The 26,739-nt window shown below is 47.2% G+C and overlaps 1 long non-coding RNA gene across 2 annotated transcripts; it reads right to left on the minus strand.

The window, feature by feature from the left end:
- Positions 1–13,031: 13,031 nt before the first annotated feature.
- Positions 13,032–26,726, minus strand: LOC102552406 (uncharacterized). 2 transcript variants are annotated; one of them, XR_005492458.2, is made up of 4 exons: positions 26,587–26,726; positions 21,335–26,126; positions 13,611–13,775; positions 13,032–13,162 (listed from the first exon to the last, which is right to left on the minus strand). It is a non-coding gene; the product is annotated as an uncharacterized LOC102552406 (long non-coding RNA). The 2 variants fall into 2 exon arrangements; XR_010057199.1 differs by lacking the exon at positions 26,587–26,726 and adding an exon at positions 26,261–26,500.
- Positions 26,727–26,739: the final 13 nt, after the last annotated feature.

The raw sequence follows: 26,739 nt of genomic DNA on the forward strand, positions 1-26,739 counted from the left end.
AGAGTGCACTCTGTGGCTTCTCCCTGGCCTTCACACACGTCTGTTCCTCCCCATGCCCACAGTCCCTGTCTCAGCCCAGACTACATGTCACCTCACATTAAGACAAGGCTTTTCCTTGGTCCCTCTGCTCCCTTACCGTCCCTTCTCTATTCTCTCCACAACCAATCAGCTTAATCTTTATAAATGAAGGATCTAATCTAATCACTCCCATGCTTAGAAACTCCTAACTGCTTTCCCAACCTGGAGAATAAAGTCCCAATCATCAACTGTGTCGAGACCCCTCGATAGCCCCCACCTCCTGTTATCTCACACCCCTGGTATCCAGTTGTCAGAGTTAACCTTAGGCATCCAGATCCCAGTGTGCAACTTCTAGGCAGCCACCGTCATCCTGCTTACCCAGGTGCTTGTTTTCAGGAAGGATCTTTCTGAGCCCCAAGCACTCAGCACACCTAAAGCCATTTGTACTCACACTGACCCTGCCACTGTGGGCTCTGGGCCCCTCTAGCTCTGTAGCCTTCCATTGCAGTTGGATCTCAGCACAAAGCAAGCATCTGTAATATTTCAATCCATGTACTGGGTAGACATAGCAGAGTGGGGACGTGTGCAGTGCTGGGTGGGGGTACAGAGAGGGCAGTGTGAAGTGTTCAACAGACAAGGAAAAAATGGGGATCCTTTCAGGTGATAGTGAGGGCTACAGTAGGAAGGCTTCGTGGCTGGAGACTGAAAACGAGTGTGGGTGTGACCACGGTGCGATGCAGTCGGAAAGATCCCTCAGTGGGGGTCACATTGGAGCTTCCTAAAATCCAGGAAGACTTGCTCATCTTGTCCTCAGCTCATCTTGTCATTATGGGTGGCCAGCCCTTCCCTGGTTGCTTCTTTTTATTGTCAGGTAAAGAAACCACTTCTGCACCCCAGAGAGTCCCGTACAGAAGTATCCCCACTGTCCTACACTGCCCTCCCAAGCTTGTCTCTTAAGCATCATTTGTCCTTTTTTTCCCCTAAGATTTGTTTAATGTATGTAAGTGCTCTAGCTGCACATACACCTGCAGGCCAGAAGAGGGCACCAGATTTCATTATAGATGCTTATGAGCCACCATGTGGTTCCTGAGAATTGAACTCAGGCCCTCTGGAAGAGCAGCTACCAGTGCTCTTAACCACTGAGTCATCTCTCCAGCCCCCGTCATTTGTCCTTTGAATTTCTTAAGAAATCTTTCTCTAAGACAGATATGGTGGTTTCCGCCTATGATCTCAGCATTCGGGAGGCAGAGACAGGAGACCTACACGTCTACATGGAAATTTACACCAGCCAGGGCATCATAGCAAGACCCTGGCTCAAAAGACCAAAGTAAAAATAAAAGAAAAAATTAAAGGAAAGAAAACCTCCTTTTAAAGTCAGATACTTTTCTATATTCTAACAGTATTGTGTGTTTGTTTTCTTTTTAAGGTTTACTCCTTCTGAAATTAAGATCAGCATTTGCTGTGAGGTAGAATCTTATTTTATTTTATTTTATTATCTGTCCCCTTCCTGAACATCTCAGCGTTTCTCCAGGTGAAAGGAATCTTTTCATTCTCTTAATCTAGATCATTCTCTGCCCCAAGAACTCAATCAACAGTGAAACTTGCCAGTAGATTTTAATGCCGAAGACAGGAAGTTCGTCCATGAAGCCTTAGTTTTAGGACCACCTATGCTCTCCTAAGCCTTGTTTTTCTACGTAGATATCGGAGTCATTAAACAGTCTTGTCAGGCTTTGGTTAGACTTGCACTGAGCTGTGGACTTGTTCTGGTAAATCATCATCTTTATCACATTGCATTTCCTTGGCAACAATGTGTTTCTTTGTTTATGTTTCTTGTGCTACCTTTTCACAACATACTTTAATGCCACTTTATAATATTCGTCTTAAGTATCTCACACATTACTCCCAGGTTCAATTTTTTATTATTACTGTAAGTTTCACCTTTCTCTTTGGCTACAGCAGGAGCGTGTAGCTAACTTTTCGATGACTTTTGTGTATTGACATTGTGTCACGACTTTTCTAACTCTCAGTAATTTTCTGTTTTGTTTTGTTTGGTCTCGAGGCAGGGTCTCTGACTGCCCTGGATTCCACACCCTGGCCCTCTTCACCTCAGTCTCCCAGCATGCACCACCACACCCGGTTTGCTCTCATTAACTCTGCTCATTATGCAGCAGATCCTGCCTAGTGTTCCATGTGGCCAACCACATCCTCCTGACAAATGAGTTTTCCTTCGTGCACTCTAAAGCCTTTGCCCATTTTCTTGCTTTCTGATCATAGCAAGCTCTCCAGGAGGAGCTGGATATTAGCATCAAAGTAGGCCCTGCTGTCTTGTTCTTGATCTAAATGAGAATGTTTTCACTGTCTCGGCATTAAACACGAGATTTGGTGTGGGATTCATTGAGTCTATTTTTACTTTTGAGACAGTCTCAAGTAGCCCAGGCTGGCCTCAAACTCTAGCTGGGGATGACCTTGAACTGGTGACTCTCTGCTTGACACCTCTTTCCCCAGTGCTTAGATCATAATTGTGCACCACCGTGCTTAGATTAATATGGGGTTTATCAGAGAAGGGAAGCTTCCTTCTGTTTCTACTTTGCTAAGTGTTTTCATGTGTCTGAACGATTTTGGTCAAATATTTATTTAAACATTTTTTTGTTTGTTTTATTCAACTCTAGTGGTAAGATAAATTGTTAAATTTTCTTATAGTCCTAGGATTATTCTAACTTGGTCATGATCTATTTACAGGCGTTTAGGTATACTGCAAGATTATATGGGTGTTTTCTTTTCCATTTTTGCACATGTAAACTTCTACATAAAGTGGGACTCCAAGGGGCTGGAGAAATGGCTCAGTCGTTAAGAGCACCAGCTGTTCTGCCAGAGGTCCCGAGTTCAATTCCCAGCAACCACAAGGTGACTCACAACCACCTGTAGTGAGTCCTGATGCCCTCTTCTGACAAAAAGTGGAACTGCACTGCGTTCTGGGATTTCCCCTGCTGCCTCAGCCACTGCCCCTGGCAATAATGAACTCGTGTGAGTTTTAAGGCTCTCATAGCCTCTTTCTCAGCTAGGAAGTGGCCCCTTCTCCTTCTGAAGACTGTGTGAAAAAGACTTGGCAGCAGCCCCCAGTACGGCTGTCTCGGAGCAATGCTTCTTTTAATTTTATTTTTAATTTTTTAAATTTAATTTTTTAATGGCTTGTTTAATGGTTTTTGATGGCTCCAGAGCCGTTGCGTCTGTCTCTCGTAGACTGAGGAGTGGCGCTCGTTATCGGTCTGATGATCATCCCTTTCCAGCCTAAGGGACCTGCGGGTGACAAAAAGCAGCACCAGAACACTAGTTTCCTGAGAACTCAGGGCTTCTGTGTCCCTGAACAAGATACAGTCAGGGAGGGCACTGGCTACCTCTCTAGTCCCTCCCAGGGTCTCCCCAGGAGGGATTAATCGAGTTCTGTAAATCTACTGTTCTCCCAGAGGTCACTGGAGTGGACCCAGACTATTCAATGTCCACGGGACCATGGCCAGCTAAGAACCCTCTTAGGGCAGTTCCTCACCTGATGCACTGTCCTCACCCTCAGACTATCGGGACGCAGAGTCTTCTAGGGACCTACTGAGGGCCCAGTGCAGTAAACCATCTCTACTCCTCCCTCCTTCATCCCTTGCTTAGATCCCAGTCCCACTCATGGCATCACAGACTTGGGTCATTTTCCTATACTGGGTGGGAGAGACCTGAGTATCCTTGGACTCTACGGCTTGTTGTCATTGAGTTTGGGGACCCAGAAAGGACTCTGGGGAAAGAGCTGCACCAATGGAGACGCAGAACGGAAGCACAATCTCTAAAAGCTTGTGTAGCTCCGTGTCTCAGGTACGGATGGAGTTAATGCCTCATCGATCTCCCCTCTTTGACACTGTGCCCTTTCTGAGTCTTTTCCCACGTTGTGAGGGGTAGGTTTACCACTGAGAGGCACTCTTTCTGCTTCTTCATCTTCTGGTTGGGAGGAAAGCCCACTCCTCTGAGTCCAGACCCTGACTCAGACGACTTCTCTTAATTCGTTCAGTTATTTGTGCAATGCATATTGTCCAGACGTACCGGAAGGAGAGGAATTGTACTCCAAAGACCTGCTCCCACATTTCTTTTGAGCCACTCCTCATTTTGCTCAGGGTGTGAATGGGGAGGGACAGACATTCCTGGCATGATCGCCCCTCCTTGACCCCCACCAGATGGCATGGGAGATCTTGGGAGCTTAGAGAAGCCCCAAATCCACTCCACACCCTCCTCCTGCCATTCCATTCCCAGCTGTTTTCCAGACCAATAATAACCCAAGGAGGTCAGGGAATCAAAGCCCAGGCTTAGCCAAAGGCATCCTCCTGGGTCTCACACCCCATCCCCCCACCATCCCTTCGAAACCAGACTCCATGGTGGGGCGCCAAGGGGACTGCCTGGGGAAGAGAGACATCTAAAGACAAAGAACTCAAGGGCCCAATGTCTATCACTCTTGCCCTCATCACTTGGTCCTCACTGTCCTCCCAACCAGAGCATCCAGGGGAAGTAAGAGCTAGCCTGCCCTACCGAGGGCAGACTGGTTAGTTAGCGATCTTGTCTTTCCTGAACCTTCCCGTGGTTATCACTTAATCCTCACCCTCCGAGCTGTGGTTCAATGTGAGACCCCCCTACTGGCAGTAGCTTTTGTGGTGCCCTTACTTCGGTGTCTGTAGGAGTGGAAACATCCGCCATGTTCATGTTTTAAAGTGGTTGTCGGTACGTCCCATGTGGCTTGCTTACGTCCTGGGCTGCCTTCTGTGCACAGCCCAGGGTTCATTCACCATACTGAAGGTCAGCCCAGAAAAAGAAAGGATTTGACCCTTGAAGTCAGAGCACTGAAAGAATGTCACTGTTTGGAGTTCTGCCGCGTCACCACCTGGAGCAGAGGGACCTTTTCTTACTGTGCTCTTCTGTGACCTAGAGTGAGACCTTTTCTCATCGAAGTCCACTATACTGTGGGCTGGCTACCACAGCCAGCCACTGCCACCACTGGATGCCCACTTTCTAAAAAGAAGAATAAAAGGAAAGGCCCCATCCTCCACTTGAGACCAAACACAGACTCCCTGCACCCTGCTCTCCCAGCCAGAACTCTCCTTTAACCACAAGCTGAGCTAGATGTAGGAAGCTGGCTCCACAGCTCCTCCCCTAGCGTCCCCGCACACATTAGAATGCACTGCCTCGGGCAAACATAGGGCTCACTACCATGGGTGGACAGGTGTCTAATGCTGCCCTTTGCCTCAGGGCCTGCTTTCCCAATTACTCAGGGCCTCTGTTTCCACTGGTGACCTCAGCTGTACCATCCTGCCTGTCCACCCTGAGCCACTTCAGCCACAGAGCTAGCCAAAGGTAGCCAGCAGTGGGATATGACATCTAGGCTGTATCTAGAACATCTCTGGGATGACTCAGAGGTTACCAGACTTTGGAGAGCATCCTGAGTGCCCCCCAACCCCCAGCCTGCTGCTAGAGACATGTCTGACACAGCACACAGAGGGCCCCAGATGCCTGGAGACAAAATCTTCCTAATCCTTTAATCCAGTGGTGGGAGCCATTTTCTATTAAGGGACCGTGACTTCAGTGGAAAAAGATAATCATCCCAGGCTATAATATTGTATATAATAACTTATTTTTTTGTTCTGATACTGGTCTTTTAATTGAGAGAGATGTGTAAAACATGAACATTTTGATTTTTAAAGCAAGGCCAAAGAAAGTATGAAATAAACAGGAGTAATGCTGTGTCTAAAATATCTTCCCGACTTGGGGCAGTCGAGATGACACAGCTTGGAAGAACATGAAGGGGAAGTGAGAAATTGTGGCAGGAAGAGAGAGAGAGAGAGAGAGAGAGAGAGAGAGAGAGAGAGAGAGAGAGAGAGAGAGAGAGAGCGCAGCGGACACTCAGGACTCCATGTCCTAGAGCAGTGGTCCTAAAGTCGCAACCCCTTTAGGAGTGGGGCACAGGGGTCCCCTAAGACATTACAAATCATAGATATTTACATTATGATTCATTAACAGTGGCAAAATTACAGCAGTGATAAGAATAGTTTCATGGTTGGGGCTGTCACTACAACATAAGGGGCTGTGTTAAGGGGTCCGGGCATTAGGAAGGTTGAGAGACACTGCTCTAGAGGATCCTCTCACCCCAGCTTCTTCCACAGTGTTTGACTTTCAGAAAGTTACCAAGCAGAAGCCTGTATGGAGAAGTGTTCATTGTTAAACCACTTAATCCTCACAAGAACTCTAAAGGTTAAGGCATTTGTTTTTGTTTGGTTTTGATTTTGTTTGTGGTTTTAGGTTTCTGAGACAGGGTTTTTACCCTAGGTAGCCTCTGCCTGCTAAATACTGGGACACTAGACCTGGGCTACCACACACCCAAGACTAAGTACACAAATGAAAAAAGTCGACCCAGAAAATTTGCTCAGGTGCACACAGTTAGCCATGTGGTGGGTGTTAGATGACTTGGCTGCCCTTCTAGAGGATCAGAGTTCAATTCCCAGGACTCACAGTAAGTGGCTTATAGCTGCCTGCAACTCCAGCTCCTGGGACTCTGATGCCCTCTTCTAGTCTCTTCAGGAACCCACACTCACATGCACACACATGCACACGCACACACCAACACACAAACACACACATACACACAGGTTAAAAAACAAGTCCTCATCTAAAGCAGACTTTCCGCTCTTCTCTGAACCACCTCATGTTGGCCCCTCCCTCACATACATACTCACAAACACATACACACACATATACTCACACACTCACACACTCACTCATACACACACACTCACACACTCAAACACACATACATACTCTCACACATACACACACTCTCTCACACCTACACATACACTCACACACACAGTCACACACACTTACACACTCACATACATATTCACAAACTCATACATACACATATACTCTCAAACACATACACACACTCATACACACACACTCACACACTCAAACACCATACATACTCTCACACATACACACTCTCACACCTACACATACACTCACACACACAGTCACACACACACACTCACATACACTCTCACATACATACTCTCCCATACACATAGACTCACACACATTTGCACACTCACACATTCACACACACTCTCACACTCTCATATTCACACACACTCTCTCACACACACTCACACACATTCACACACTCACACACACATTCACACACACTCTCTCACACAGACTCAAATACACTCACACTCAAGTACACACTCTCACACATGCACATACACACACAAACTCTCACATGCACACTCTGATACACACTCACATTCACACTCACACTCACACTCGAACACACACACACTCACAGAGTATACCACAATACAGTCATTCTTCCCCCCTCCTCTGGAACTCCTTCAGTTGCCCATCTGTTCTCCTCACCCTTCCCAACCTCAAAGGTTTGTCTGATCTGTCCCTTCTGGAAAATTCCTCCACAGACCTTCTTGGTCCAGCAGTTCATCCTGGGTCATTTACTAAGAAGGCATCCCAGCGCTGATACCCCATTTTGGTTTATTTTTTACCTGGGATTCTGTGATCCACAGCGATTCCCTCCTGTGAAGAAGGTTTCCACGTAAACAGAAATTTATCACCCTTAATTATTGATCCCATCTCACTTCACTTCTGGCACATGGTAGATGTTCAATGTGCGCTTGTTGGGATTGAAGCACTTTGGTAGGCATCGACTGGTGGACGGCAGGTTCCAAGTAAGCCTGTGTTACATAGTAAGACCCTGTCTTAAGACAACAACAACAAACTTGTTGAATGAATGACTAGGTTTCTCTGTAGCCTGGTGTTGATGGACCCTGCTCTTAGCTATCAGAACGGCATTTCCGCAGAGAAGCAATCATCAGGCCATACATATGCTGCATTTCTCTCATAAGCTCTAGTCAGAACTCATCCCTTGCATAGAAAAGACCTCAGCCGAGACTATAGATGGAGGTTAATGAGATGTGACCCAGGCTCAAGGTTTGATCTCCTGGAGTTTCTAGAACACACAACCACAAAGGATTGTAGTTTCTGACTAAATGAGCCATAAACAAGGAGAAATGAACAAACCAAATATGTTCAAAGGAAGGAGAGAGGCTGGCTGGGTGATCCAGGGGGGTTTCACACAGAGATTCAGTGTTGAACTAGAGCCCCGAATGACGTCCAAATCACAGAAGTTTCTGTCAATAACAGGGCCTCAGGCTTGAGACAGGATCCCCACGGTGTGTGTGTGTGCTCCAATTGGAGGGCCAAAAGAAGGGGGGAGATGGATGGGAAGAATGTGGCAAGCCTACAGATGAGAGCCCGCTGGAGCTCTGAGCTGACTGTAGGCTAGAGCAGCTCAGAAAGGAGGGTGGCAGGCATGACAGGGTTAACTGGCTTCTCTCTGTGAACAGTTCCGTGCAGGCCTATTCCTCTGTTTTCAAGTAGTGTGAAATGTAAGAGGGTCAACAAGCCTGGTTTCTCAACACCAGGAAGTGAGGCAACTGTTTTTGAGAAAATATCCTTCCTTGGTGAGGGCAAGGCTCCAAGCTGTGTCTCTTTGCCGGACACAGTAATCCTGGTTTTAGCTTGTCCGGGAAGGGGTGGGGACCAGGACCTCAGGATGGAGATGGAAATGAAGATAGTCAGCCAGGACTGCTGGTGGAGGGCGAGAGTGCTGAAGGGCTACAGTGTAGCAACCAGGCTTACCACCCGCAGAGAGGAGCAAGGCATGGCGAAGGGAAAGAGCCTTCCCTGGGGCTCCCGGGAACCTCCAAGAAAGAGTCCCGGGTCTGAAACAGTTACTAGCCTCTGCATCCTTGACTGCCATCTCTCCCAGTTCCGTGACTCCCACACTTTATACCAGTCCCCAGCTTGGAGAACCAGGGACCACAGACACTTCATTTAGTTCCTTTTTCTGAACCCACATCTATAACATCTTCACCTCACTGTATTGTAACGTGAGCTCATACAACTGTCATCTCGAGACCATTGGGAAACATCTTGCCAATAGCCTTAGGATCTGCCAACCATAAATTTATTTTCCTTGTTACATCATAACTGTAAGTTTGCTACTGAGCAGTGTCTCGGTTCCTAAGACCATCAGAAATATGTATTTTCTGGCGGTCACCACACACATTGAGACCTGCTGCCTTAGAGGTCTCCTCACTTTGCATTACCTGTCTGGCCCCACCCTCCCTCCCCTCCAGCCCCTGGAGCATTTGGAGTTGAACCTTGGCTACATCTCCACTTCTACCTGGTCTCTAAATGGCAGGGCTCCTCAGCCTTGGCCTGGGTGTCTTTCCTTAGGAACTATTGTCCCTTGGCTGGCTTTTAAAAGTATCTCTATGCTACTGGCCCCAATGTGTACCTACCTCCACCTTAAGCCTCCTCCTACACTCAGAAGGGCATCTATGCTGGCCTGCTTGCTCTTTGTGCACAGAAGGATCCTGCTTCTCTCTCCACCCTGCCCCTTGCCTCTGTGGGCTCCATCTGCTCTGGTCACGAGCTCTTTGCTTGCTAGTCCTTCTCCTTCTAGGACCTATCCTGTGGTATCCTGTGCCTCCACCACTTTCTCCCTTCTAGGCTAAACCCTAAATCCCCCAGACTTTACCTTAAGCCTGTCTTCTGGGAGAGTCTTTCCTGACTATCCTAGCCACACAAATCCTCAGCCAGATTCACCCCATGACCCAGCTTAGCCAAGCACTGGGCACATAGCTCAGAAAGTCTCTCTTGGAACAAAGAATGAGCATAGCCACAGGTCCCAGGCAACTCCTGGGAGGTCTTCCTTAAGCCAGCAGGGATATGGCCACTTCTTCCCTTATCTGTGGAATTTCTCAAAATCGCCCTGGCCAATACCATATTTCTCTCTCCTCCTGAATAAATTCACAAATGGACATACTGCTCACCCACTTCCTAGCTTCCCCTCTCAGTTTCTAGATTTGAATGCCGGACACTGCAGGGGAGAACAGGACAGGGTAGGGGAGAGCAGGACAGGGCAGGGAAGAGCAGGACAGGGCAGGTGAGAACAGGACAGGGCAGGGAAGAGCAGGACAGGGCAGGGGAGAGCAGGACAGGGCAGGGGAGAGCAGGACTCTGCAGGGGAGAGCAGGACACTGCAGGGGAGAGTAGGAAGAGTGGAAAATAACCAGTGGGAGATGTGTTAAAGTCCTGAGGCTGATGGGTTCCTCTGGCCACATCTGAGTCTATAGTTAGCCTCTGACTTCCTTTCTTGGCAAGAGCTGGGCCTGTTATCTAGGCCAGTCCCAGTTTCCGACTCTTCCAACCTATTGTCTGCTGTGACTTCCTGGACTCCTGCTATTCTAACTCTTTTTTCTCTTGTTCACCACTTTCCCCGACCAGGGAATACAGCAGCAGCTGAGATCTGTGTGGAAAGAGTCAAACCGGGCTTGAGCCTTATTCTTCCATATAAAACCTGCATGACTTTGGGAAATTACTTATCTTTCTCAGGGTTCAGCTTGCTTACCTGTAAGAAAGATAAAATGACAACCGGATGCACCAGCACCCACAAAGCCACTTCTCCCCCTCAGGGTGGAAAAATGGTGTAAAGTCATTTTTCAGAAACTGGAGCACACACACACACACACACACACACACACACACATATCCATGCACATGTGTGCACGTATACATACACACACACATCCACGCACACACACAAACATCCATGCGCATGCACACACACACATCCATGCACATGCATGTACACACACACATCCATGCACATGCATGTACACACACATCCATGCACATGCATGTACACACATCCATGCACATGCATGTACACACACATCCATGCACATGCATGTACACACACACATCCATGCACATGTGTGCATGTATACATATACACACACCCATGCACATGCTTACACACACATACATACACACACATCCATGCACACACACACCCATGCACACATACACACATCCATGCACACATACACACACATACACACATACACACATACATACACATCCATGCACATGCATGAACACACATCCATGCACACACACACACATCCATGCACACACACACACATCCATGCACACACACATCCATGCACACACACGCACACACACCCTCCTGGGCGGCAGTGAGCTGATGTTTAAATCAGCAGTATAATCATTCCATTAACACAAATGTCAGGCGATTGCTCTATCATCTGCCTTGTTTTGTGACATAGGAGAGAAGCTAGGTCACGTCTATAGGCAGGGTGCTCCAGCTCTATGAGGTAATACCAGGCTCTAAAGACTGGCCTCAAGCAGGTAGGAGACTGTCCCTTATCTCTTGGGCTTCAACTCAGAATCAGGGTGTGTCTCCTATCAAGGAGTCCTGTAAAGATAGCTCTTTGTGGGGACTCAGCTCAGAGCCCTGCTGTGTGCCACTGACCATGTGCACTTCCCACTCCCCTCTGACCCACTCCCCTCAAGACGTTTGCAGTGTCCTGACACAGGCTCATCATCGAAGGCTGAAAGACCCCAAGCTCTCCCAAGGCTCCTTTAGTAATTACCTCCTAAAGGACAGAGCAGTCACACAGTCCATCTACCTTCGTGGAAATTCTTAGTTCATGGACAACCTGGGCAGTCCTGTCAAATTCATTCATAAAGGACATTAACACTTTCCCCACACCATCAGGGCACTGCCCCCTCAGGGGAGTGCTGTTCCCTAGCATGAGAGTCACTTTCAGTCTTGTCCTTTCTCCCTGTACTCTGTCTGTGTTTCCATCTTCACCTCAGCTCCTCTGACCAAATGAATCTAGGCTCACAGGCCATCAGCAACTGAGGGGCATGGAGCAGTTACCTGTTCTCCGTCAATGTTAAAGCAATCTGCATTAGCTTCTCCTGACTGCTGTAACAAATTGCCACAAACTTTGAAGGTTTACTTTGCAGGATATTTGATCTCACTGTGAACCCTAAGGTTGTATCATTTACCGAGAAAACCTGTTTCTAGTTGTGGAGTGGCTCACCCTTAGCACACACCTTCAATCCCTCTGACTGGAGCACAGACACCCCCCTTAGTACACACCTTTAATCCCAAACAGTGAATGAGGGTAAAGTTAGTTTGTAGAAGGAAACACCCATTTTTGAAAGCGGTGTCTAATTGAGAGGTAGACAAAGTGACGAATCAAAGAAAGAGTTGACAGAATAGGATGTGCCCAATTCTCCTCAGAAGAGAGGGGAAAGGAAAGCTACTTAAGAGGAAGTGCAAAAAGAGAAGGGGGCAGCTTTACCTGGAGAATTTTGCAGAGACGGGTTACAGAGAGAGAACAGGGCAGACACAGGTGAAGACAGAAGGAGCCAGAGAATGAGAAGGAGACAGAAGTTTGAGGCCAAGCAGAGCAATTCAGAATAGGAGAGAGAGAGAGAGAGAGAGAGAGAGAGAGAGAGAGAGAGAGAGAGAGAGAGAGAGAGAGAGAAGCCAGATTGAATCAGTCAGCTTGGAGAGGAGTTTGAACCAGAAGAGCTGAGTTGAACCATCCAGTCAGAGATCAGAGAGAACGAAGGTGAGCTTACTCAGCAGGAAGTCTCAGAGGATGAAAACCTTCTAGGCCTAGATTCGATTGTACAGAGGCTAGAAGCAGATGGAGGCAGAAGGCCTCAGAGACGACAATTACATCAAGCAAACAAAAGTTACTTTTACGGGTTCAAAACAACACGAATAATAGTATTCTAAGCTCTGGGCCCCAGAAGTCCAAACTAGGTCTTATGAGGTCACCTCAAGGTATCAGCAGATCTCCATTCTCTGGAAGCTTCAGAGTAGAAACCATTTTTATGCTCCACCCTCAAAGCTGCTGCATTCTTTGGCGTACAGCCCTTCTCTCGACAATGGGATGTCCCTCAGTCTCCGTTTTTATTGTCACTCCTTCTTTTGTGTGTCTAGCCCTCCATAACTAATCCATCTACCTTAATCCTCCCCCTTGTCTCAGTTCCTTTTCTACAGTCACGACAAAGCACCACGGCCAATGTAGCTTAGAGAAAAAAGAACTCATGGAGGGATTACAGCTTTGGAGGGTAAGTCCATGCCTACTATGAGGAGCATGACCGCAGGCAGCCGGGGAGGCAGGCAGGAACCATCACTGAGAGCTTATATCCTTATCTGCAAGTAGGAGGGAGGGAGGAGAGAGAGAGGGAGGGGGAGAGAGAGACAGAGAGAGAGACAGAGAGAGACAGAGACAGAGAGAGAGACAGAGAGACAGAGACAGAGACAGACAGAGAAAGGGTAACTGTGACTATCATGGATTTTTGGAACCCCAAGGCCTGCTCCGAGTAACACACCTTCCTTCCCAAACAGCTCTACCAACTGGGGACCAAGCACTCAAGTATACGAGCCTATGGGGCCCATTCTCATTCAGGCCACCAGACCAACCAAAAGCTCAACTTCTCCTAAATCCACCTCCAGAGAAGGTGACATTTGCAGATCCTGGGGGTTGGGAGGCAGGCTTCTTGGGGCCACCATTATTCTCTCAACCCACATCTTCTTACGCAAAGCTTCTCCCCTAAAGCCCATGCACCCAGAAGCTCTGGAGAGCATTTTCTAGTCTCACCTCAGGTCAGAGGACCTGGTCTTAGTGATCCCAAGGACAAAGGATAGAGATGCCGTTGTGCCTGTTTTCCTACTGAAGGCCCTCAAAGGGAGTTCTTGTTGGTGTCTGGCTGGCTTCTTTGTGAAGAGGGAAGAACTCCATGCATCTCTTTCTCCAACTCAGTACCTGGCGGAAGAGCCACAGAACTTGTGATCTGCAGAGGAGGGGATAGAGTGGAGCAGCAGGGGTTAGGGCAGTGGTGGATGGAGGAAGGGAAATGACTTCCAGAAGGATCTATTGCACATGAACTCCTCGTGACAGTGTCTCTTATCCTTGCAGCAACTCTGCGGGCAGGTGAGAGGCTGAGCTCTGGTCCTAAGTCATCAAGTGGCCGAACCCAATAAGGGTGTAAGGCTTTTCTCATCCTATCAAAGCACAGTATGGTTAAAGCCTAAAGCCCTGTGTATGCACGTGTGTGTGTGTATGTGTGTGTGTGTGTATGTATGTATGTGTGTGGTATGTGTGTGTATGTATGTATGTGTGTGCTGTGTGTGTATGTGTGTGCTGTGTGTGTGTGTGTGTATGGGTATGTGTGTGTATGTGTGTGTATGTGTATGTGTATATGTGTGTATGTGTGTGTGTAGGTGTGTGTATGTGTGTGTAGGTATATGTGTGTGTGTGTATGTGTGTGTAGGTATATGTGTGTGTGTATGTGTGTGTAGGTATATGTGTGTGTACATGTGTGTGAGTGTGTGTGTACGTGTGTATGTGGTGTGTGTGGTGTGTGTGTATGGGTATGTGTGTGTATGTGTGTGTATGTGTATGTGTATATGTGTGTATGTGTGTGTAGGTGTGTGTATGTGTGTGTAGGTATATGTGTGTGTGTAGGTATGTGTGTGTGTGTGTGTGTGTGTGTGTGTGTGTGTCCAGCATTTCTCTCCTGGCTGAACTACCTTGACAGTCCATATCTTTTTTGAGACAGAGTCTCTAATTGGCCCCTTCATTCCTGCTAGGCTGAGCCCTAGGGATCTCCTGTCTCCGCCTCCCCAGTGCTAGGTTATAAGCCTGGGCCACTGCATCCAGTGTTTTACATTAGTTCTAGGAACTAGACTCATGCTTCTGTGTTCAGCAAACCCTATTCCAACTGAGCCATATCAGCCCAAATGCATATTTTAAAGTTTTTTATAGTTATGCATGGTCTTTAAGCATTTAGACTATAAGTTCATATCTTGTTTTTATCTTCTGACAGTTCAGAATTTTTTTTACCATGTCCTTATCATTTTCCTTATCCAGAACAATAAAACCTTAAGATGTCTTTTGCAAATGTGTGCATATGTATGTGTGTGTGCATGTGTATGCGTGTGTGTGTGTATGTGAGTATGCATGTGTGCACATAGGATACACCCATGTCATTTCATTGTGGTATGCTGGGGAAGAAACCCAGGACAGGCTAGAGAAACATGCCACCCACAAGCTGTACTCCAGCTGCTATAGATTTCCCAGATCACCACATTAAGGTATTAAGATAAAGACCTCACAAAAGAGAAAATATTTTTAAAAATAATTATTCTGGGCCTGGAGAGATGTCTCAGAGGTTAAAAGCACTTGGCACTCTTATAGAGGACCCTGATTCTGTTCCCAGCATCCACATGGTAGGTCCCAACTTGTTCTAGGGAATCCGGTGCCCTCTCTGGCCTCAGTGGGCACCAGGAATGCGCACAGTACAATACAGGCAAGGACCAGCTTTACTCATAAACTAAACGGTCAATAAAATCTTTAAGAAAATAGTCATACTTGATACTCTTCAAATGATGTATTAGAGCAGCTTGGTTATGAGGTCAATCTTAGTTATTCCTGCTTGCCAAGAAGAAACATTGGTCTTATTAAGTTTTAATTTAAATAATTCGATGATACTTATCGAGAACAGAAATTAAACATTCTGACATTCAGATATAAAGACTGACACGCATAGGAAAAAATTCAATACATTCATTTACTGTAAAACCTGGCGCCAGAGAGATGGCTCAGAGGGTAATGCTTGCTGACAACCTGAGTTTGATGTCCCCGGAGCCCACGTGGAGAAAAGCAAAACCTCCGGCAAGTCGTCCTCTGTCCCGATACATGCGCTGCGGAATGCCTCATCCCCCCACTCACTAAATAAATATTTTTTTCAAGGGCTGTTTTTTAAAAACCCGTCTTGAGGTTTAAGTAACACTGACAGTGAGTTCTCGCCTCTCTGGCTGGGATGGCTGCTGCTGCCTGCACTCTGACAGGAACAGGCTGCATAGTAAATCTTACCATGGAGCCGACCCTCCTCTCCTCATATTGCCTAACCAGAATGGTCTAGCCCTACCATACCCAACAGTAGCTCCTTTCTCCTTATGTCTGTGAAGTTCCCAGCCACAAACTAAGGTAGGGAAGAAATAGCAAAAGAACATCAACGAAAAAGCTACCTTGTCCGGGCATTTGTAATCCCATCGCTGGGGAGACTGGGGCGTGAACAGAGTGAGTTCAGGTTGGGGCAGAGAAACTCTGTCCACAAAGCAAAATACAGAAACCGAATCAAACCGGGAGCCTCGACTGTTGACGCTGCGCGATCTGTCTCTTGGCTATAAAGACAGGCTTCTCCAGGCTGGACCTGCCAGACTCGTTCTAGAACAAAGGTCAGCAGACCATGACTCTCAGGACAACCCCGACTAGCTATCGACAATGGCTGGAACGTGTCCATGTTTCTACGGTTGCTTTCCTGCTATAAGGACAGAATTGAGCAGAAAACAGATTAAAAGGCATACGGCTTTGTAGGCATACAGCTGGGCACCTGGCCTGAAGACAGAGAGAAAAAGAAATTGCCTAGGACTAAATAAATTCACGAACTGGCTATATTGTGATTAGGTGTCTTCATTTGTTTGTCTGAGATACTTTGTAGAGCAGGCTGGCCCAGAATCTCTCTGATCTTCTTTTGCCAGAATATACCCACCCATATTGGGATGAGGCATTCATTTAAAAAAAAAGTAATATATTTTACTTAATGTAATATATCCACAAGACTGACATTTCAATCTAAAACTTATTAACATTTTACCTTCTGTTCTACCTTCAAGGTGGTATTTATTTTGTCTTACACTTACAACGCCGTGTTGTTAATTTCTGTACAGTGCCAACTCAACACAGTAAACGGGGATACTTTTTTCGAAAGTTGACAGCACAGGTAAAGTTTCAAAAAATTCAAATTATATATCTGTATATATATATTTATATTTATATAAAAAGACCAATAATAGCAGTGTGTTATGCATCAACATCAGCAACAGCTTTTCCAGGTTCTGCAGTCATCTGAACAAAACTGTAGAGACATCCAGCACACTCCATTAAAAAAAAAAAAAAAGTAAAAAAACAAAACCCGAGAAAACAGCACAGTTCTGTTACTCTTGTGGTACCTGGCACCATTTTTTTTTAAATTAGCTTCTCAATCATCATCTGGAAAGAAAACATTCTGAGCAACATCATTAAAAACAGCTCTGATAAAGCACGGTCACTACTACGTATCATAAAGCAGGTACAAGCTATTTTACATCCACAGAGGTATGATACAGTACTGTCCTACATCTATAATACTAGAGGATACAATTTAAAAGGCATTATTTGAGACTTGATTCTACTTTTCCAGCAGAGGGCCCAAAGGATGGTGTGACACAGCTTTGTAAAGAAACATACTCTAGACAGGATTTCCTTTCACTAGTGGCACAGTTCTAAGGATTCATTCTCTCCATGAATGTCAGCTAAAACCGTTATTAAAAAAATGAAATATCCCTAGAACAAAACCGTATAACCACCGGATTCACATGAAGATGACCTAGTGGAGACAAGCTGGACCTCACCTTACCAACAAGCTATCAAATCTGTTATGTTTAAACAGTGAGACCTCCAAGGAAGGAGATGCCAAGTAGTGCTTCAAAGCTTCGGACCACAATCAAACACAGCATCCTTTTCAACAGAAGCAGAAGCTCATCTGAATATGCTCATGGATGCTGACATCAACATTTAATCATCTCCTCACTCATCCAGGAAGAGGGGGAGATCAGTTACTACTGTACTTTATTGTGTTCAACCAAATCACCATGTTACAAAAATAGCAAGCTGCCATAATAAAAAATAAGGCTCCTCTATCCAGCACCAGATAGCATCATTTTACTTTCAAGCCTAGAAATTGCACACTTGTATATAAACCAACCGAAGATGAGGATTGAGAGTTCATCTTGGTGGATTTTTCCTTTGATGAATATGAAGTGTCCTTCCTCATCTTGCACGGTAGATCTTCAACATCCATTGCGCTCTTGGCAGATGGACCTTGAACCCTCTGTGAACCTCAGACCTGCCCTGTATTCAGGATGCTCCTGCCTCAGCTTCTGACGTGCGACTAGCATAGAGTCTGACATAGTTCATCTCCAGGACAGTTGGAAAGGAACAGTTCTGTGAATGAGACAGACTTAACTGACTGGCTCTGCCTGCGGAGCAGTAACAATGGCCAAAAAGCAAGCCTTCTGCAGCTCTCTCACCTCGACGGCCAAGCATTCTTACAAATCCAAGGAGGAAAATGTAACCAATGTATTATTATAGATGTCTGAATGGGATCGATGTTTACGGTCATGTAGCTTATTTATATAGGTTCAATAAGAGTCTGTCATTATTTCTTACTAGAATGTAATTGGATATTGACTATGCCAAACATTCCATTTAATATATGTGTGTTAAGGGGGAAAAAAACCACATCTAATGGCGTTTGTTAATGTATGACAACGGAGACTTTTCTGGGTACACTGTTATAGATAGGTACAGGGACCATGACAAGAGGGTTTTTTTTTTAAAAGATGTATTTATTTTATGCATGTGAATACACTGTGACTTTCTTCAGACACACCAGAAGAGGGCATCAGATCCCATTACAGATGGTTGTGAGCCACCATGTGGTTGCTGGGAATTGAACTCAGGACCTCTGGAAGAGCAGTCGGTGCTCTTAACCGCTGAGCCATCTCTCCAGGCCCCGACAAGAGGGTTTTAAAGTCAGAGAGAGACTGGGCTCAAAACCATGTCATATGGACAAGTGGGGGCTGACAGTTCTGTAGGGCGGTGGTGTGACAGTACCTGACAGAAAGCAACTTAAGGGAAGGAGGATCTACTTTGGTGCACAGTTTAGGAGGACAGTCCATCATGGTGCTGAAGACAAGGCAGAGTTGCTGGTGGCAGGAGCTTGCATTTGGTATTTCCCCATCTTGGCTGACCAAGAAGCAAAGAACGTGCTGGCACTCAACTGGACCCCCACACACACTTTTTTAAAAAAAGCTCTCTAAGCCAGGCGATGGTGGTACACAACACAGCCCTCTGGTGGCAAAGGCAGGCAGATCTCTATGAGTTCAAGGCTAGCCTGGTCTACATAGTTAGTTACAGGTGGGTCAGAGCTACACAGAGAAGCCCAGTTCCAGAAAAACAAACAAAAGAGAAGTCAGTAGCACCCAGTATTCCTAGGCCCAGGAATTGCTTCTGAGACCAAAGGAGCCTGAGAAGGTTCCAGACAGTGTGGCTATAGACTTTCCCTTCCTTGTTAGGCAGTTCCTGTCCCTAGTCCACACAATGGTGCTACCCATGCTCAAAGTGTGTCTTCTCTCCTCAGTTAAGATCCTCAGGAAACTCCGTCACGGACATGCCCAGAGGTATGACTCCTAGATGACTTCAAAGCCAGTCAAATTGACAGTGGAGATGAACCATCACTATCAGTTACCGAGGGATCAGTGGATGGAAATTACTAAGAAGAAATATCAGGAAGAGGGGGAGGGGGAACTCTGGACCAACGAGGTGACCAGATGCCTTCCGCACGATGCTAGAGGAATCAGGAAGCGAGTCAGCTCTCTCTCCGGAGTGAGCAGATGTGGAGGGCTCTTTACCTCGCTACAACTACACTCTACACTGAAATCTACAGAAACACACAGACGGGACCTCAGCAAAGGTTCAGAGATCTGGCTGAAGTCTGGTCAGCAAAGCAGACTGACCTCAGGAAAAGCTCCTTAAAGGCTGGTGTAGGGTCAGTGGGTCATTCCAGAGCAGTGCTGGGTCAATCTCCAGCACCTCAAAAAGAGGAAGAGAAGAGGGGAGGGAAGAAGAGGGCGGAGGGCGGAAGGCTACACTTTACTGTGGAAAGTATTCCTGTGGGGTTTTCTAGAGAAAGCTCTTTTGGTTTTATGATTTGGAAATTCCCAGCTTTACAGTTTATAAATAATTGTATTTCCCAGCAGGCCAAGAATATTAACAAATATGGGGATCTTAGAAAAACAAAAGTACCAACCAACAAAGATGCCCACCAAGGCAACATAAGGCTCTGGGGCTCTACAGAGCCTCGGGCAAAAGTTGGATGGAAATCTCCAGTGTCACCGGGTCTAGTTTTCCCAGCACTACAAAAAGAGAGTGTGTGTTTGTGCCCACAGCTCTCGTATGCCGGGGGAGATACGTTACAGCCAAATGAACAATATTATTTAGTGATTGTGAATCAGAAAACTGTGAAGGGCTGTGAGGAACCCAGTTCACACCTCAGTCAAAAGTGACCCCTAGGAAGGAAGACCCTGCGCTTCTGTTTCATTCAGTAAGTACCACTGTGGGTGGGTGGAGAGACTCTCAGCCAAGGAAGACGCCTAAACAGCCCACCAAGCTAATGCTTCCAGACTCCAAAATATTAGGCTTTCCCTACTTCCCATAAATGTACCTTTCTGGCCAAACCAATTTTACCCGTGTTTTCTCTAGGCTGCCGAAGGAAAGCAAGCTTGCGTCACTGTGCAGAGTCTGTGAGAAATTCTAGCCCACCCCAGCCTGGCTTTGCCATTAACCAGTCAGTCTTTCTGAAGTTTGGTCCCTTTTTTATTTTCATAATTACTTATGAAAAGTAATTGTTTCCTTGGTGTGGAGGGTGTTTCTGCCAGAGCCTTCGACCAGACCGGTGTGTACTATTTCCAGGCAGAAATCAGTCTTGGCTCCTGCAGGCAGAGACTCACCTGGAAGACAAAGTCTGCCTGTGAGAAAAGGGGCCACCTCCTCAGACATCCGCACTGACTGCCCCAGGCAAAAAGGGTCCAAGCAATTATGTCTGAGCGACCACCCTGGAGTTCCAGGAACTTGTCTTTTGAGAAGTAGCCTTGTCCACCACAGGCTTTAGCTCACGCCCGCCTCCAGCCCTGCCCATGTTCTCCAATGTCTCAAACTCTCTTGACAGCCTCTTCCTGCCTCTGTTTTGGCCATTTCTCCTACCACAGCCCCCCCCCCCCTTTTCTCCTCCTCATTTGGCCTCCAGCATGCTGGACAAGAACACCTACTGCTAAACTATACCCCCTCCCCTGCCACCTTTTACTTTTTTATTTTGAGACAGGGTCTCTCTAAGTTAGTCAGACTGGGCTTGAACCTGCACAGCCCAGGCTAGCCTTAAGCTCCTCAGAAGCTATGATCACAGACCTACACTGCTGACCTTGGCTGTTGGTTCGTTTTTTTCCTCTTGCCCAGGCAATACCTTTCTCTGGTCCCTTCTCCCTTTAGTGTAGAGCCCTCCCCTGATCCTCGTAAAGTCTCCCACCCCCGGAAAGGAACACCTCATTGGTCTTGACCAAACAAGCAAGAGATTTGTTTTATCCCTTTGACACCCATCGACTCTGTTCTTCATAAGAACAGCCCCGGCCGCTTCTGCCCACTTCTCTGTCCCTGCCACCTACCACAATGCCAGGCATCCTTCATGATCTTAGTCAGCACTGATTGGATGAGCCGCAGTAGCATGGGAGCCTAGAAAGTTCTGATGATCGAAACCAAGTCAAGACTCTGGCTCTGTGGTTTTGTGATTTTTTTTTTTGGTTTTATGGTTTTGTGGTACCTCTTGAGTCAGCCATCCACAGGTGACCAGAACTGATGAGCAGCACAAAAATTTGAGAAGACTAGGTTCTAAACTTAAAATAGAGTCTGGAGTGGTGCCTGCCTTCAGGGTCACGCATTTGCTTCTCTGGCTATTCCACACAAGCTTTGCTAAGCAACTCAGGGGCATCAGGCACTGGAGCGGGTCCGCAGGAGGATGAACGGTGAGGCCCTGGTGCATTATTAATATCACAGTCCAGCTAAAGACTTGGACATCCGTAGCCTTTCACAGGCACATACTGCAATTATAAACAGATCAGAAATTATCAGGGAGAGTGACACAGAGTGCTCGATCGGTCCCGGTGAGCTCTAGCTCCCCTTCTGAGTCTGCCTTTCCTGGAAATGAGGAGCTAGCAGAAGTGAGAGGGATGCAGTGGATACATTGGCCAAAGATGGGCAGTGCTGGGCTGCACTTCTGGTGCACCTCACACCGTGCACCCGTCCTGAGCAGCGCGGCTAATGGTTTCATGATTCCTGTCACCGACGATGCCACGGCACGCAACCTGTTTGCTGTGCATTTCACAAGGATAATGTCTCCCCACCAGGGTCAAGTGCTTGCTGCTCGTTCTAAAAGATCTAAGTTCTTCAGATGAGGTTTTCTTCTGCTGCGATGCAACCCCTGGCTAAGGCTTGGGGATCCCAGTGGAACTCACTCAAATATTAGCTCATGCCCGCCGCTTGCTGTTCCTGAGCGATAAAAAGCACTTTATCGTTGTCTGATTAGCTTTAAATGTCAACTTGACACAGCCTACCAATACCCGAGAAGGGAGTCTTACTGATTGGCCTGTGGGTGTGGCTGTAGGGAACATCTCCACTGTTCATTGATATAGGCGGGCCTGGCCGTCTGTGAGCAGCACCAATTCTGGGAAGGAGGTTCTGGGCTAGCGGCTGCAAACACAAGCCAATTAGCCGACAAGCAACATTCCTCTGTCACTTCCACTTTGCTTCAGGCTCCTGCTGGAATTCCTTTCCCGACTTCCCTCAGTGACGGAAGCTGAGAGAAATCCCTCTTCTAAATTGCTTTTAGTCATGGTGTTTGTCACAGCAACAGAAAGGAGACTGGAACCATTTCAGACATAGAGTCCGAAAGACTGTGGCTGCTGGGCATATCATAAACCCTCCTGCCCTTTGTGGTTTTATCTCCTACGTGGTATATGCATAGGCCCTGTGGTAGAAGAGAGGTAAGCACAAAGCTCTGAAAGAAGATGCTGGAAAGACTGTACCAAATGGTACGTGGGGTGAGATGAGACAGGTGGTGGTAAGCCATGGGACCCCTAGCTATTAAGTGCTGCCGAGGTAACCTTCTCAGAGAGGGACTATGACAATGTTACTTTCATATAGATTGAATGTTGCCCAAGGAGCCCTCCCAGGGAAGAACTGTGACAATGTTACTTTCATACAGAGTGAATGCTGCCCCGGTAGCTCTTGGGGGGGTGGGGGGCACTATGACAATGTTACTTTCATATAGATTGAATGTTGCCCAAGGAGCCCTCCCAGGGAAGAACTGTGACAATGTTACTTTCATACAGAGTGAATGCTGCCCCGGTAGCTCTTGGGGGGGTGGGGGGCACTATGACAATGTTACCTGCATATAGAGCTTGTGGAATTAATAAGCTAAGCTTAAGGGCTCACGGGACCAAAAGGCTTATGCCAATACAAACCCACGAGAGACCTTCTAACAAAAGAAGACATGAAAGCAGGCAGCTTTTTCTTTCTGTTCTGTGCCCTCTTGAGCTACTTCCGGTTGGCCTACTCCATACTGTCTCCATCAGAAATGGGAGGAAGTCTTCCTCACAGAGCCTCAAACAGGAGGACACATCTCAATGGCTACCACTGCTGTCAATCATCTTTGTTTCAAAAAAGCCTGTCTCTTTAAAGAAACCTGCAGTGAGCTTTGCCACCCAGAGTCTAATTTAGGACTGGGCCATTCTTGTCTGGTTATCTTACAGCATAGGCTGAGAAGGTTTTGAGCAAGGGAGGGGGAGAGAGGCCCCTCCAGGGAAGGCTGGGAATGTATCCTGGATAATATCTGACTAAGACAGATAGGGGGGGGCCTACCTCTTCCAGAGGTGCTGGGCAAATGTTAAGTACTGTTAAAGCACCTTTAATAATCTTAAAATCGCCTATTGTGTTAGTGATTAATCCTTATTGTAAGTACTCCTCCTGATGTCAATTCTCTTGTAAATAAGCAAAGATATTAAGGGAAAGGGCATTATGACTCCCTAATTAGCAGCTGTTGGGTTTCCCCTTGATGCAAAAAGGCCATCAGTCTAAAAACCAGTCAGCTGGGAGGACAGCAGTAATGCGTGTCTTTAGTCCCAGCTCTCAGGAAGCAAAGGCAGGAGAGTCTCTGTGAGTTGAAGGCCAGCCTGGTCTACATAGGAAGTTCCAGGACAGCCAGAGCCACACAGTGAAAGCCCATACAAACCAATAAACAAACAGGAGAGCTAGTCGACCCTTATGCCATTCTGGATCCCTTCCATTCGCCTTGATAAAAGTGCACAATAATCACAGTTGGTGGTTTGGACTCCTGAAGGCCCAGTGTTGGCCAGAGCTGTTTCAAACATTGTTAACCTTGGTAAACTCGAGATGACCCTTTGTCTTAGTTAGGGTTTCACTGCTGTGAACAGACACCATGACCAAAGCAACTCTTATAAGGACAATATTTTATTGGGGCTGGCTTCCAGGTTCAGAGATTCAGTCCATTATCATCAGGGTGGGATCATGGCAGCATCCAGGCAGGCATGGTGCAGGAGGAGCTGAGAGTTCTACATCTTCATCTGAAGGCTGCTAGCAGAATACTGGCTTCCAGGCAACTAGGATGAGGGTCTTAAAGCCCACGCCCACAGTGACACACCTACTCCAACAAGGCCACACCCACTCTAACAGGGCCACACCTCCAAATAGTGCCTCTCCCTGAGCCAAGCATATACAAACCATCACACCCATCAACCATCTTCACCTCATCCAGAAGGGAGCACATCCTTTCCTGGCCTAGCTGAAGGATTAATGTTTTCAGTGAAGCCACAAATCCCCATTCCATGTGAGGTGTTCTGTGATTGGCCCAAACACTCCTTCCATGCCTATATGTGTGACTGTTTAGGCCCTGTGACTTGGCTGAGAGACATCCTGCCATGCTGGCTCTGGTTGTTGGAACTTTAGGCCCAGTGAGAAACTTCTCTTGCAGTTCTTTGCTTGTCTGATTTTAGTAGTGAGGGCTGAGCTGGTGGAACAAGAGAAAAGTACCAAAGACAGCAGAAATGGGGCGGCCGAGGGGCAGTGGCGGGGCAGTGGCAGCCATGAGGCAGCGGGCAGGCTAAATCAGCTACTGCTTAACAGAAGAGAAGGCGGAGCTGAACGGGCAGAACCTCAAAAGCATCGAGCGAGCGACCTAACAGCGGAAGAAAAGACAGTTGAATAGTGTGAGAGACCAGCTAGTGCAGAAAACGGGGAGGGGGGGTGTTGGAAATAGGGAAGACAGAGAGCTGGGGCGGAAGGCTCAGAGAAAACACTACAGGCCCTGGTCACTGGAAGGGTTCCAAAGAGCTGTTAAGCTTGTAAGCATCAAGGGTCTCAGATACCCAAGGCCAAGAAGTACAACCCTAACCTCTGTCAACACCTGAGGAATCTTGATGCTTTCGCCAGCCTGGAGGGCAGGAGGCTGCCTGCCGCTGTCAAAGGATAAGGGACCCATGGCTTGGCACAAGGGCTGTAATACCTGTGGAGCTCAGGGCCTAGTCCTGGAGTCCTGAGGAGAGCTGTAGTCTGGAAGATTCCACTTGCTGTTTTTCTGCCTGCTACCACCGCTGCCAACCTGCCGACCAATGCTGAGAGCCCTGGAAGCTACTAAAGACCCACACTGGAAGAACTCCTTGCCTTCCAAGGAGTTCTATTCAGGCAGAGCCAGAGGACCTCAGAGTGCTGACTGGTAGCACCATCACTACCTGGGGCAGAGATGGGGGCGGAGGGGTGGATAACAACAAGGGACTTGACTTGGAAGCCGTCTCTTTAGTCCACTTTCATTCACTGTCTACTACTTGTGTGTTATATATGGTCTGCAAAGGATGGAATTACCCTCCATCTTGAGCCCCCTCCCAACACACACACACACACACACACACACACACACACACACAGAGAGAGAGAGAGAGAGAGAGAGAGAGAGAGAGAAAGAGAGAGATAGAGCCAGAGACAGACAGACAGACAGAGACAGAGACAGAGAGAGACAGTGAGAGACAGAGAGACAGAGAGACAGACAGAGACAGAGACAGACAGAGACAGAGAGAGACAAATAGAGACAGAGACAGAGACAGAGACAGAATCAGTCCATAAACAGGGACCAGAGCACACACTTTCTCTAAGACACATTTTTGTTCCAGTGCCTTGTTGTTGTGTTGTTGTTGTTGTTGTTGTTGTGTTGTTGTTGTTGTTGTTGTTGTTGTTGTCATCGTCGTCCTCAGGTCTTTTGGGGTTTTTGCTTCTTTGTTGTTGCTGCTGTTTAAGTGAACATGGCAGGCCGCACCAGTAATCCCAGCACTCAGGAGAGGAGCTCGGGAGGGCTGTAAGTCTGAGGCCTGCTTGAGCTGTCATGGGGCTTGTCTTGGAAGAACAAGAGAAATGTTAGCTCAGAGGGCAGAAGCCAGGCCCCACAGGGCTGAGTATTTCCCTCCCCTCAGCTCCACTTTTCACCACTAAGAGCCCTGGAAGCTGCTGCAGGGTTTCGAGTGGGATACCTCATTGGGTTTGGGTTCCCAAAGCATCCCTAAGAGGAGAGGCCATATTGATCTGAGAGATTGCTACCACGGCTCCCAGGAGAATCCACCTCTGGCTGTTGTTGCCCCCATTTCTATTCTGCATCACCTCACCAGTCTCCAGCTCACAGAGGAAGGAGCCTCCCTCCCTCCTCTGCACTGGCATTCAAAGGAGGAGGAGACAACCTCAGGGCTCAGAGCCTTCTCTGGAATTTCTCTCTCCCGTCCCAATTTCCCAGATTCAATAATCAGCAATTGCTAAAAGGAGGGTTTGGGAACCCCTTCTCCAGTCCCCAAGGCTCTCTTACCTAAACTCTGGGCCAGGTATGGAAACAGTCAAGAGACAGAGAAAAAAAAAAAAACTGAGGAGGAGGCCAAGCAACATAATGGTGGCCTTGTTTGAGTGCTGGGGCTTACATAACCCAATTGTGCTTGCTTCAACCTGGCGGAAGGCCTGAACA

The sequence above is a fragment of the Rattus norvegicus genome, chromosome 13 (genome assembly GCF_036323735.1).
Source record: "Rattus norvegicus strain BN/NHsdMcwi chromosome 13, GRCr8, whole genome shotgun sequence".
Classification (NCBI taxonomy): domain Eukaryota; kingdom Metazoa; phylum Chordata; class Mammalia; order Rodentia; family Muridae; genus Rattus; species Rattus norvegicus.